The sequence below is a fragment of the Leuciscus leuciscus genome, assembly GCF_965113295.1.
Source record: "Leuciscus leuciscus genome assembly, chromosome: 4".
Classification (NCBI taxonomy): Eukaryota; Metazoa; Chordata; class Actinopteri; order Cypriniformes; family Leuciscidae; genus Leuciscus; species Leuciscus leuciscus.
Genome location: NC_138728.1, coordinates 20,917,300 through 20,931,904, shown reverse-complemented (window position 1 = coordinate 20,931,904; position 14,605 = coordinate 20,917,300). Strand labels below are relative to the sequence as shown.

Genomic DNA, 14,605 nt, shown 5'->3' with positions numbered 1-14,605 from the left:
AGGACTCATCACACTCATCACCTTCCATCCCTGTCTTATCCTCATTATCACTGCCACCTGTTCTCACTCAACCTCCCTTTATCAGGACCTCGCTTCCCTCTGTTCCCTGCGAAGTCTTGTTTCTGCCACGGCGTACAACTCTGAGCATTCCACTGCTATTTCCTAGTGTTCCCGGTTTCTCGATCCTGGCCCGTTTCCAAGGACATTTATATGAACGTTTGCTGCCTGCCCCGACCCTTGCCTGGTATCTACTAACGAGTTCTGGACTTCCCCTGAGTGCTTCTACATTACCGTGTCTGTTCTACTCTGTTTACTTGTGTGTTCTATCTGCACATGGATCCAAACGTCTCTGCCTCGTCATCACACATAACCTCATCATCTGCAGAGAGAAACTGCCACTCAGAATACACACATAATGGAGGACTTAAAGACATCAGGGGATTGTGAAGATATTTCACTCTGACTTGGTTTTTATTACATCTATCACGTTCAATGTCAATTGTTATTTATTAATGTATTAAGCAAAAAACTGTTATTAGAGCACTGTCATTTTTGCTACAATCTGCCATGTCAATAAAAAATTAAAGTACATGAACAAGAACATGCTGTTTTTTTTTTTTTTGTTTTTTTTTTTTTATGTAAAACCCAAATAGAGGCAACAAGATATAAATATTGTTGAAAAGGTTATTTTTAACACAATTAAGGTTCTATATAGCACTTTCAAAGCATAGTTCTTTATGAAACCTTATTAAAAGGGTTCTATTTAGCACCAAAAAGGGTTATGCTATTGTTACAAGCCAAAGAAACCGTGCGTGGGGGTCAGGGGTTAGTCTTCCACCGTACAGCTGTCTGTCAGAAGCCAGTGATTATAGTTTATAAAGTTCCTTACACAAACACATGGCTTCACTTCAGAAGGCCTTTATTGAAACCATATGGATTACTTTATATGCACTTTTTTGGGCTTCAGATTTTCAGCAGCTTTTCACTCCCTTTATAAAGCTTGGAGAAGACAGGACATTTTTTAATATAACTCATGAATGTCATATACACCTAGGATGGCTTCAGGGTAAGTAAATCATGGGCTAATATAAATTTTTGGGTGAACTATCCCTTTAAGGGTGAACTGTCTGAGCAAAGACGGTGTGAATAGAAAACTGCCTTTCACTTTAGTGTGAATTAAATAAACTAGTGAGAGTGTAAAAAGTGTGTTTTGGGGAGTGAATTATCTAAAAGTGCACAGGGCCAAAGGTGCTTCCATTTGAAGAAATGTCTACATATCTTCACATCCAGAGAGACAGAAAGAGCTACACAAGCTACATTCACCTAACACTCAACTAACATCTGTGATCTGATTCTATTCTGGCATTTTAAGAAAAAAGGGGGCAGGTGAACTGCTGGCACAAGCCCTTCATAAAACATGACACTTACAAGACAGGAAGAGTGCAGCTTTTTGAGGCGATCATGGCCAGTCTCCTTACTTTAGACACAAACCCACACAGACAGAATCAGACATCTATGTTCAAACCCACACACTCCATGTTTTCCTTTCTCCGCTCTCCTGCTGTTTTCCTCTCTTTTGAGGAAAAGAAACATTCCCATTCCATTCACGAGGCAGGTGAAAACTCAATTTAGGGCGGTATACTCACTCCGCTTACCAGCGCCTCCTGTTCACACATCAACGTCCTCTATATGTCCTTTACATGCTCTTTCCAACATATACACACACACTGCACTGCCCCCATAATCCTTCTCCTAATTATCTGTTTAGGGAAAGCACTTTCCAGTCCCCAAATCTCTCTGTTAATCCAAACTCCGATTTCAGTGTCTCGTCCCAGAGCACACACACACCTACCTGCTTTAGATTCAGTCTGAGCTGTCACATGTATTAGGCTACCCTGCAGAAAATGAACTGCTGGAACTAATGACAACCCCTCTCTCTTTTCACTCACTCTCTTGGAGCAAAACCTCCATTTGATTAAAAATTGGCTTATCCTTATCTGTCGGGGTGTTTGAGGTGATGACGTGAGGGTAAGGGAGAGACTTGTTTATTTTTATTTTGCTTTCTTTGATAGTGATGAAAGTTGATCGATTAACAGATTTAATCAAACTATTGTATTTTGCATATCACATAAATCCAAAGTAGAATAATATTAAACTAAGATACTATATCATGCATGTATAAAATGTCCATAATAATGTTGTAAAGCTTCTGAGCGAGATATGGTGTATGCCATTTATGCAGGCTGCATAAAGTAACAGTCTTGTTTGTGAACATTTTTTTTTTTTTTTTTGCAGGATGCTTAAACACTATCTTTGGAGTCCCTATGAAGATGAAATGTATGTACACACATTTTATTAAATTGTATAAAAACTTGAATAAAGTCATGAATTACTCAGTGGTTATGCTGTTGTTGTTGTTTGCTTAACAAATTGGTTAAGTGAATAATTCAAATGACTCTCAGTCAGTTGTCACCAACTACTGGCCTAAAGATGGTTTTTAGCCCCCAACGGCGCCTTCCAGGCAGCGAGGGGATGGGTAGGTTTAAGGTTGAGGTTAGGGTTAGCTGCCTGGAAGGAGCCATTGGGGGCTTAAAACACCATCGAGCCCTAAAGATGTAACCTCTAGAAAGTGTCAGTGGACAAATCTGAACAGATTCAAAAGTAAAACAATAGCTTCATTTTAGGGGGGCTTTTACATGACACCGATTTCAACATGCGCTTTGGCCATTCTGAAAACAGGTTTGAAAGTGCACGTTTTTGAAAAATATAGCATTATCGCCTCTGTGTAATCTACAAAAAAGTGAATTTGTGAAATTGGTCATGTCATGCGCATGCGTATTACGTGTTCAGTGCAGTCTATAGGTGGTAAGTGTTTCTTTACAAAGTGACATCGCCAACTACTGGCCTGGCATGAATAATACAGCGTTTTATTAGTCTTTTTTGCAGATCCATGTGAATGGGGATTATTTTGACAACGTTGTCATCTGTACATGAAACTTTTTAAAAAAAGCAAAGGAATTTTTTTTTTTTTTTTTACATCGTTGCTGTGTAAACATACCCTCAAATGAACACTTTTTCCCACAAAATGTTATTAAAAATTGACCACCAATTTTTTTTTGAAAATGTAAAACATTATTTATTCATTGACAAAACTGTTCCAAAGAAGAAATCAATTATATGGGTTTTGAACAACAAGAGGGTAGATGAGAGTAAATGACATCATGAGAGAAATGATCATCAAATTTTCATTTTTGGGCAAACTATTTCTTGAATGACAGTTGAAGCTGAGTTATTTGAGGGATATAGCCATATGTTCAAAATGATCACAGTACTTTTCTTTATTTAAAAGAAATCTGATGAGCGGGTGGAAAATAAACAGCCTCCCACTCAACTTGGCAGGCAGTATATAGCCCTCCCAGCTATAATCAAGATTCATAATCAAGTGCACACATTCATTCACTCACCAACAAAGCAGATGTATTCCCTCTGTTACTTTCTACCGTGTATATTGCCACCATCAATGCAGGGCAAAGAAGGTTTCATATGGTGAAATATGGTCAAATGGTCAAATTTGTAGATTTTGCACCTTTCCTTTTGCAAGATGGACAAAGAGCCGTTGTGCGTAGATGCAAGCCTCTTTGCAAGTTATGTAAGCTACCACGTCAGGAACACACTGTTAGATGCTGTCTGGAAATGTGAATTTAAAGAAAAAAATTTGTTGCACTCATGACTCAGATCTACTCCTTTATTTGCCTGTGCTATTACATGCACATAATTACTTTCAGTACAAAATGCATTCATTAAAAGGTAAAAACAATGCGTTTCACCATTGACGCTGAGACAACAATGAAAGGGAAATCATGGAGATCTTTTATGGTGTAATAAAGAAAAGCAGTACTTCATCTGAATGAGCTTTTAACTTTTTAAAGCCATATTCCACCAGTGGATTTTTATAGCTAATGAAGAACTTTTAATTAGGCTCTCTATCTTCAGAGTATGGCAATGCTTTAAAGGAACTACAAATTACCCTGAAGTGCCACTGCAAGGTCATGGGGAAATAAATGCAGAAGTAAGGGTAAAAGGCATCTATTTCTTCAATTATTGGGGTGGGATCTTCAATTTTCTTTTAAAATGTATGGTAAAATAGAAAAGAGGACACAGAACAGCAAACCAACTTTATATTAAGTCCTTTAATTACATTCAATGTAATTACAATTTCTGTAATTACATCTATAAATACACTATTGACCCTTACCTTACACCTTAACCCAGCCTTAAACCCAAACATACCATGAAACTTGTCCCTAACCTTACCCACATCCCACCCTAATAGCAGCAAAAGTGTTTTCCATTACAACTTGTACACAATAAGTACATTGAATAGTATGTGTCAAAACACCATTCAACATGTTGCATTCTCAGCATTGCCACAAGGGGCACCATTTTGTGCAAAAAAAAGTAAAGAGAACATCATGTTGCAAACAATCAGGAGATCCTTACCTCCGTGTTCACGTCCCATCCCTGATTACAATACACATGAGTTCTGCTTTGGGGTGCTTGGGGGAAAAGCATGCTGCCCTTGCATACGAGCATGGCGAGTGTGAGCACTGCGAGCTGTTCTCACTGCTCAACGTCTGTCCCTTAATTGAGGTGGTGAATCGTGCAGTGGCCAGGTTACAGCTAGACTGGCCACAAGAACAAGAGACCCAGAAGCGCTCAAATTTAGAAGACAGATTTCTGTCCAGTGGCCAAGGGGACAGGCCAGAGCGACAGTCTCTCACCTTTTTCGAGGACCTCCATGAGGAGGTAAATTGTTCATGAGGGAAACCATATTCATTGCGTGTCTTTGTGTTCTCGATGTCGACTTATTCGACTATCGTGAGCGCATGGGCACATGCTTATATGATGATGCCTCAGGTGGAAGAAAAGCCCGCGGGCTATCTCTCCCCTGGGAGCTCAACGTCATTGAATAAGCCAGACTCCCCACCAAGCCATGCAGACTACGCAGACGGCCCGTGCTATCAGCCATTCTATGTCGGCTTTGGTTGCCATGGAGAGGCATCTGTGGCTAAACCTCATGGGCATCAAGGACAGGGACAAAGTGTTTCTACTTGCGGAGGGAGGCCCAGAAGCAGAGTGTGGTGAGGTGTGTGAGGAGGCCAGATTTAAGGACCATCATCTCCGCAGAGAATGGACTTGGCTTTTGCACCCAAGTCCATGGTGGTGTGCCCCCTCGGGAATGGGTGCGTAATAATAAATCAAGTAGCTCCTTCCCAACATCCTCACGACACCGTTGTTCCATCCCTGCTCCACGGTGATACCTTTGGGCCTTCTACACATGAGACCATTTCCGTTGGGGCTTAGAGCCAGGGGATTTAATCCAAGGGCCTTTCCCCAGAGGCAAAGGTCTATGCGCCGAAGGCTTTGTACCCTTTCTATGTGGCTCAGACCCCGAATCCTCACCTTGGACCCCGCTCTAGGCGTGTGTTGTTGTCGCAAGATGCTAATGACAGACGCTTTCCGTACAGACTGGGGTGTGGTCTTAGATGGCCATTCAGCCCAAGAGATCTAGAGAGGTCATCATCTCGATTGGTACATCAATTGCCTCAAATTGATAGCTGTATTTTAGCCCTGAAGTACTTCCTCCAGCAGCTAAGGGGCTACCATGGCCTTGTGCGGGTGGACAATACTACGGTGGTCATCTACATAAATCGCCAAGGCGGACTGCGTTCGTGGCATCAGGCTAGCGCGGCAGGATCTGCTTTGGGCTCAGGACAAGTTCCTATCCCTCAGGGCGATTTACATTCCTGGGCATATGAATGTTGAACTCCACCCTGAGGTAGCCAGAGGTGGGCACAATGCCCCCTCAACTTCTCTCTGAATCACCCAGCCCCCCTGGGTCTGGACGCCATGACCCATGGATGGCTAAGAATGCATCTTATGTTTCCACCGATCGCACTGCTCCCGGGAGTCCTGGCCAAGGTCTGTCAACAAGGGTCTTCCCTTTTATTGGTAGCAACTTGTTGGCCGACTAGAGTTTGGTTCTGAGATCTAATATCCTTCCTCAATGGCTCATCTTGGGCGATTCCAATCAGGAGGGACCTTCTGTCTCAGGCCCAGGGGACAATATTTCATCCCCGGCATGAGCTTTGGAACCTTCACGTTTAGCCTCTGAAGGGGACCAGCTAAGAGATGCTGGGCTTCCAGTTGATGTAGTACAGACTATTGTGCCATGGCCCAATCCACTAGAATAATTTATGCCCTTAAATGTTGTGTCTTTGAAAGGTAGTGTACTGCCAGATTGTTTCAGTGCTGGTGTTTCTGCAGGAAAAGTTGTCAACAGGCACATGTCCTGCTACTCTCAGGGTATTGGTCGCCACCATATCAGCTTGTCACGTCCTGATCGACGGGGCTGCAATGGGGAAACACCCTCTGATCGCCCGCTTCATTTGTGGAGCTAGGCAGCTGAAGCTTCCCATCAAAGTGAAGCAGGTTGAGACCCCTTTTGAGCCACTAGAGTCAGCTCCTGTCGAGCTAAAGATTGGGGATTTGCAGGCTCTGCCGATCTAGCCACCAAGCTTAGACTTTGCCCCTGGATTGGTGAAGGCTTTTTGCCTTCCACCTTCCTAAAGTTAAATTTTCTACTGTGCATCCGGTCATTATTGAAGACTTCTGTCCTCTGCCGTCCACAATGCCAGAGCAGGAGAAACTCCATTTACTGTTTCCAGTTTGTGCTCTCCAGTCTTACGTCCACCGCACTAGCCAGCGGCATAATTCAGAACAACTTATCATTTGCTATGGGGACTGCAACCGGGGGGGACAGCGACACAATGTACAACGGCACAAGCAAACAATGTCACATTGGGTGAGGGATGCCATTGCACTAGCCTATGAGGCATGGACAAGCTTCGCCTCTAGGACTTAGGGCTCATTCTACCAGGGGGGTTGCATCCTCCAGGGCTTTGGCAAAAGGCACTCTCTTGCAATGTGTCTTGTGATGTATGTTTTATAGTTTGGATGTTCATGCTACTCCGGGCTAACATGTCCTTGAGTCGACATCCCAAGTTCATGTCTGAGACCTTATAACCGTCTCGTATTTTTTTTAATTCAAAACCAAAGTTATATAACGCAATAATGGGGGATTCAGTTTGCCTAATAGTTGCTCAAGAAAAATAAAGATACTTCCCAAATGACAAAACAATATATTCCTTTTTTTATCTTTTTTATATCCTTATGCAAATAAAAATAATTGTCAACAACAACAAAAACAAATACAAATACAAGAAAAAGCAGCTACACAAAAAATGATCAATAGGTTGCACAATTCAATAAAGTGAACATCAATCTGTGCAAGCCTTGTATCAGACAAGGCATAGTTCATCAAACAATGTCCAAAGTTGAAGCAGTCCTTTAGTAGATGAATAATCCAACCATCTGCGATGAATTTACTCCGAAAGACAACAGTTCTCAGGCATCAGACTCTTCCAAATCAGGAGCAGTCATGAGTAAGCCAAACTCTCAAGCTTACATTCCTCTGGACTTTAAATCCATATTTAAAGTGCATCATGGAGGGTTAAAGTCACTGATAAAGAGTCCTTTTTAAGCTGAGCTTGAAATGTAACATTTCCCAACCAGGACATAGCACCAATGCAGTTAAGCCATGCTTTCTACTGCTGCTTTACTACCCTCTTCCTCTACAAACCCCCCTTTATTTAAGAAAACATTCAGGCACAATAGCACCCCTAGTGGTGTGGAAGAAAGACTGCAGTAAAAAGACTATGTAACAGACTTGTCTGTTACAACCTCTTCAATGTTAGTGCACACAAACTACACAACCTTGAGGGGTCCTGGGAGAATAATTTTGCTGAATCACATTCCTATAAACTGTCAACATGTTTATCCTGTAGCTATGTGCTAAGGTTTGCTGCTACCATGTACAAAGGGACCAAGTGCATACAATATGTCAGCATTCACATCTGCATTTGAATAGAAACATTTCTGACCTTAATGTTTTACATTTATGACACATAGTCAGTGCTCGAAGTGGACCGGTAAGCATATATTTTAATTATATATTTTTATCAGAAGCGTACCCTCACTTTTTCAGGCAATTAATTCATTGTACACATCGTGCGTTCTGGGCTTTTATAAGTAGTACGAACTGAAAGGATCAATTATCTGCGCAATATGACTGTGACTGAAGACCAATTGTTTAATTTTGCATTAGTGGCGTGCGAATCACCAAAGGTGCGTTCACCAGCGCACTCCAAGAATGATAAAACTTGTGCAAACTGTTCCTATCGTGATACTGATGATAAAATGTGCAACCCATTTGAATTTTATTGAGAATGTAGTAAAACGCTACAAAGAACATGATCTAAAACAGCCACTAAAAAGAAAAAAAGGGAAAACATCATCCTGTACCAACATAAATCAGAAAGCTTTTTTAATTGAATTTATTGTGGTAAATGTTGAGTAGTTGTAGAATTTATAGTAGATAATTGTTAAGGGAATAGATTTTTTACTAAAAGATTTATATTACAACTGTGGAATGTTGTAGCTATAGTTTCTAAATGCGTAGGTTGCTATTTTTCATAACAAATGCTACAGATAAAAAAAGAAAGAAAAAAGTTAATATTGGCCTAAGCAATAGTAATAAGGAGCCAACAATATTCTTACTTGTAATTAAATCCTTATAGTAACAAATGCTATAGTTAAACAATTACAAGTACTATGTTAGTTTTAAGGCCGAGCACAAGTTAGAAAGAGCTATGGAGAATATGGACCTTCTTGAATTATCGACTAAACAATTGGTTTCCCCCATATGTAAAATGTGTTCCGCTAATACAGATATTAGGGAAAATATATTATAAGTAAATATAGTTTGACTTCCCATTGCACTTTTGGCCAATATGGCTACTTTATACTTCGACCCCCCTCCCCCCCCCCCCCCCCCCCCCCCCCCCCCCCCCCCCCCCTCCCTACATAGGGAGACAACCAATCCCCCTATGACCCCCTCGCCCCCTCCCCGCCAACAATGCCCCATACCCTTTGGTGAGTACCAGCGCTTTATTTTTTTCCACTTCAAGCACTGCACATAGTTCAGCACAGTCCTGATTCAACCTTTCCCATCATGCTCCTCTGTGATGTTTTGCGTACAGAGAGCTCTTATCAAACTCTGCCTCAGTCACTCTTGGCTGAACATAGACAATACACATGCGGGAGCAGAATTTTAATTGGTAGCGATGTGACACTGCAGAAATAAAGCCAATAAGATTTGTAAAGTGGAGCTGCATTTCTCCAGCTTTGAATTACAGATGTCCTTGTTGGAATGGTGTATGTGGAGGATATGACAGTTACAAGAGCTGACAGTTACTCTGCATGTTAATATTACTGAAATTAATACAAGAGGTAAACAGAAAAAGAAAGAGAGACATCTCTTTTGAAAACTCAAATTAGTAGATAATGAAGTAAAACAAAACAAAATTAATAAACAGCTATAAAACTAATTGAACTACCAACTCAATATGATACACAAAATACACAAAATTTAATACACATTAAATTAATTTATATTTATATACGAATTGTTGTGAAAATATTCACAAAAAAAAAAATATATATATATATATATATATATATATATATATATATATGTTTACCTATCACATTCATCTTAGAAACTGTGCCATTTTACTTGAATTTACTCTCTATACAAGCTTTACAATTTCTAATCAGACACTTATTGTAGCATCTGATTTCTGGCACTGCAGCAAAATAATGTCTGAATGCCTTGAGGGAGATTGCCATATTGCAGTCATGCATGAATTTTTGAAATTATGTTCCTTGCTAGTAAACTGACATAATCTTGATGTTATCTAATCCTTATAAAATCCATTATGTATGAATAAAAGAACAAACTGGTCCTGTACTAAAAAATAAAATCTGAACAAAACATGTTAAAATTAGGTTTCGGTGAAATGAGCTTGAGGAAATTAGCCAGAAGTTATTTGGATCAAAAAATACATACAGAATGGAGATAATTGCTATATGTAATTAGGTATAACAATAAGGAATGCAGGAGACAGGATAGAGATGAGATCTTACCCTGCTATAAAGATCTTTGCTATTAATAGTAAAATAATAGAATATTAAACATAGATGCCAGCAGCAATTACATTTTATAACTTTTGAATAGTTGGTGGTCAATATTTATGTGGACATTATGACAATGATACCTACTGAATAAAGCAATGTTTCCCAAACTTGTTGGACCCCCAACCACAATACATTTTGTTTGTCACCCTCATCTGACACACCTGATTCAACTCATCAGCTCATAAGAAGCGAGTGCAAGACCTAAATTGGGTGCGCCTGAAAATGAAGATATCCAAATTGGGGCCTCTAGGATGGAGGCACTGCTATAAAGTTCAGTGTCAGGATGCGAAAACATTGTTGACATGGTGTTTACGCCAATGACTTCATTAAGGTATATCTGAAAAGTAACATTGAACACTAAGGGCCCTATTTTAACGATCTGAAACGCAAGTGTCAAGCGCAAAGCGCAAGTAACTTTGTGGGAGGGTCTTGGGCGCTGTTGCTATTTTCCCGGCGGGATAAATGACTCTTGCGCCAGGCGCAAATCTAAAATGGGTTGGTCTGAAGTAGCTTCATTATTCATAGGTGTGGTTTGGGCGTAACGTGAAATAAACCAATCAGAGCGTCATCTCACATTTCCTTTAAGAGCAGACGCGCTTTTTCCATAGCGCATTGCTATTGTAACGGCGGATTTGCCAGGCGCGCGCCAGGAGAGGTTCACAGCCAAGGGGAGCAACGCTCTTGTCACGGCCGTAAAAGAGAGAAGTTACATTGAAATGGAGAAACCCACCCAAATTAACTTCGGTTAAACAGGCGTATGATAATTTGGGTAAATGTGTAAGCTAGATGTCAAGTCAAGTCAAGTTTATTTGTATAGCGCTTTTCACAATACAGATTGTATCAAAGCAGCTTCACAGTATTAAATTAAAATAATACAACAAAGTTTGTTTCAAGAGGAATTTATTGATTGATAAAATTAGATTAAATAGATGTATGCTTTTATAATAAATTGTCTATCTATCTATCTATCTATCTATCTATCTATCTATCTATCTATCTATCTATCTATCTATCTATCTATCTATCGTAATAATGTATGATTTGCAAAAATGAAAACTGCTGCTTCTGTGTAGATGAGAGAATCAAAGTGTATGTGCGTTGTGCACACGCTACATTGATTATGGCCAAGCATGCGCCCTTAAAAAAGCATATGAATAACCAACGCATTCTCATCCCAAGTCATCATATACTGACGCTTTTGACATTTCGTCTACATCGAACGCACATGGCACCCTTTAGCGTCAATATGAGACGCACAGAGCTTTGTTCGGTTATGGGTAGGTTTAGGTCTGGGGTAGGGTTAGGGTTAGACCGCTAGGAGGCGCCTTCTGGCCCATATCTACTGTATCTGCGTCTCATATTGACGCTAAAGGGTGCCATGTGCGTTCGATGTAGACGAAATGTCAAAAGCGTCAGTATATGACGACTTGGGATGAGATCGGGCTGGAATAACATGCGCAACGCGCCACTGACTTTATTTTTTGACTTTAAACAATTTTTTCCTGGTTAGTGGCGCAATTGTTTTCTAAACCATCAAAATAGCATGAAGGAACGTTTGCGCCGGAACACGCCTCCTTTTTTGCGCTGAACCGCCCAGGGAGCGCAAGTTCATTCCCTACTTTAGCGACGTGCTTCTGTGGAGGGAAAAGCGCGCTTTGCGCGGGTGCAAAATAGGAATGATACATGCGTCGGTGTACAAAGTCAATTGCGCTGGGTGCAAGATAGGGCCCTATAAGGCAAAATATAGAAGAAATCCATACAGTTACAGTTCTAGGGGCTGCCATAGACTCCCTTCCAGAAATGGTGAAAACGGAAGTAGAAAACTTATAAACAATATGTGCCTACTAGGGATGGTCATTTCGGTTAATTTTCCCGACCGACAACCGGCGATCGTTATCCAAGTATTAACCATTAACTGATAAGATTATAATATTGAATTGGCATTAAATAAAAATAAAACGTCTCAGGTTACGACTGTAACCTATGTTCCCTGAGAACAGGGAACGAGACACTGCGTCAATGACGTAGTGTCGAGTTCCCTTCGAAAGGGAACTGACGAGTGTCTGTGACCCATTAAAAATACAAACCAATTTATTTTAACCCCCTGAGGTCTACGGTATCGCCGGCGATACCAGCTCGCTTTTTTTTTATCAATGTAAAAGAAACTCATAAATACTCTGTTGACTTTGATTTTCCATAGGAGTTTCATACATCAATCGATTCTGTTAAATGTGTATTATTTTTGTGTATACTCACAATAAAAACAAAGTGTTGTGCTTTTTGCCAAATAAAGAAATATAAACACGAAGCGAGTTCTGCCTTCTCTCTGCCAGTGAAGTCCATTCTGAAACGCGTCCGAAAATGAACAATAACTCAGCGAATACTCAGTCAAACAGGCATACAGACACACAGGCATGAAGCTTGAATTCTCTTCTTTTAAATGAAGTAATTTATATAAAAAATATTCTCATCTTGTGACAATACTCAATACTCATCTGTATTAAAAGAGAGCGATTCCAGTCGAGCTCATCTCATCTCATTACGTTTTAATCGGCCCCGCCCACGGAGAGCGCGCGCTATTCAAACGCAAATGACTGAGGCGATCCCATACAAACTGTGAACGCCCACATATCAGCTCGAGAAAACACATCAAGTTTATTCAGATGATCAGTGTACTTGTACTCAGAAGTGCTGGTATTTCGAGGAGCAACGGATGGAATAATGTAGTACGTTTTTTTTTTTCATTCTCAAGTAAATCGCGTTTCTGTGTGAATGAATGATCTGCTTTTAGCAAACTATTTTGCTATACTGAGTAAAATCGATTGAAATATGTTGAAATAAAATGTATTTGTATAAGCAACGTATTAAACTGCAAATTAACATTTATATTCCTTATAATAAAAACGAAAGACCTATTTTACAGACAAATGAAAGATTAATCATATTAACCTTTGCCATTAATATGTTTATAAGCAACTGAAAAAAGCACAAATGTCAGGGCATGTCAGAACATCTCAAGGACCCCAAAAACCCCTCAGACCTCAGAGGGTTAACGTGCAAACAGCAGCATACAAAAAAATGCACATACCTGCAGCATTTCTGACAGTGACAACAGAGAAAAACAGAATCAAATAATATAAATAAAAATAGGCCTACACTAATTTTTTTACTTAAATAATTAACAAATTAAGGTGACAAAAAGAAAACACTGAATCCGTTTAAAGAAAAAAAAATTCCATCAGAGTACGTTTTTTCGTCAAATAAAAATAGCAGACCTACCTCAATCCACACCATATATATATTTTTTTAAAGTAACATGTCTACATGATGTGGGGTTAGTCTGGAGCGCAGCCAGTTAGACCCGTGGCAGAAAACACCCTCTCCGATGGCACAGATGTCCCGAGAATACAGAGATAACGTCTCGCTTAGAGTGGCCAGCTTCGGGAAGCACCTTTCATTTGCTTTCTGTCGTAAGGGCCACGAACTTTGTGCTTTGAAAGTTGTGATTCAAGCTATTTTTTTTTTCTGCTAAAAACGGGCTTCAATTCTACGGGTAATAGTACATCTTGATGGGATTTCGTAATTGGACTAAATATAGCCCAGTGGCTCTTGAAAACCTTCACCACAGACGACACTGATGGGCAAAGTGTATTTTATTTCATTGAACAGATTATCTGCATTATCTCCTCAGATCGTCATGCATTGCATCTTCTCCCTGAAAGTTTGTTGCCCTTCAACACTCGATGCTTGTGGATGTTTGCTTCGCAAGTGATATTGCATTGTACTTGTACTACTGCTGCATTTTAATACCGCGTAGCATATTTTGCAAGTAACTTCGTAGCCCTTTCTGGGTTAAAATGTAAAAAAAAAACGTTTAACTGATAGTATTAATCTGTCAATTTTTTTACTTTCGGTTAACGGTTAAACGGTCAATATGAGCATCCCAGGTACCTACACCTACAGAGCTTGGCCGCTAATTATTTTTCCCCACATTTGCTCGTCATTTTCCTATCTCTTCCTCATGCACACAAAAAAACTATAACCCAGATAAACACCATAGTCTAGTTTTTGTAAAGTGCTATACAATTATTAGACAAAGTCTAACTTTTAAAATGTCTTCATGTTTTCAATGGAGTTAGATGAGATTAGGGAAAAGGGAGTGAGACAGCACTTTGAATAAAAGCAGTGCTATTAATAGCGTCAGACAAACCCAAGGTGACAGGCATCAGGGAGGGGGTGTTAGCCACAGCTGGAGACAGAATTGGATGACAGGAGTGAGACAGGGAAGTGAGACAGAGAAAGACTGGGGTGTAGTGAGTTTTGAAAAGAAGCTATATTAGTGATAGGAGAGGACAACTTGATACATGGAGAGAGAAAATGGTTTTATAGCCTAAAATTTCTGGCATTAGTCACTTTAAGCAAATGTGATGTAAAGAGTCAAGGACCC

At 40.1% G+C, this 14,605-nt stretch overlaps 1 protein-coding gene and 1 long non-coding RNA gene across 3 annotated transcripts in view; one reads left to right on the top strand and one right to left on the bottom strand.

Annotated features, from left to right (window-relative positions):
• Nucleotides 1-14,605, bottom strand: part of iqsec3a (IQ motif and Sec7 domain ArfGEF 3a) — a 158,385-nt gene that overhangs the window by 61,978 nt on the left and 81,802 nt on the right. The gene's annotated exons all lie outside the window — the stretch shown is intronic.
• The window catches only part of LOC309497237, a 73,138-nt gene continuing 60,831 nt past the window's right edge, over nucleotides 2,299-14,605 (top strand). The window contains exon 1 of the long non-coding RNA XR_014205460.1: nucleotides 2,299-2,337. This is a non-coding gene — a long non-coding RNA (uncharacterized lncRNA). The remainder of the gene's footprint in view (nucleotides 2,338-14,605) is intronic.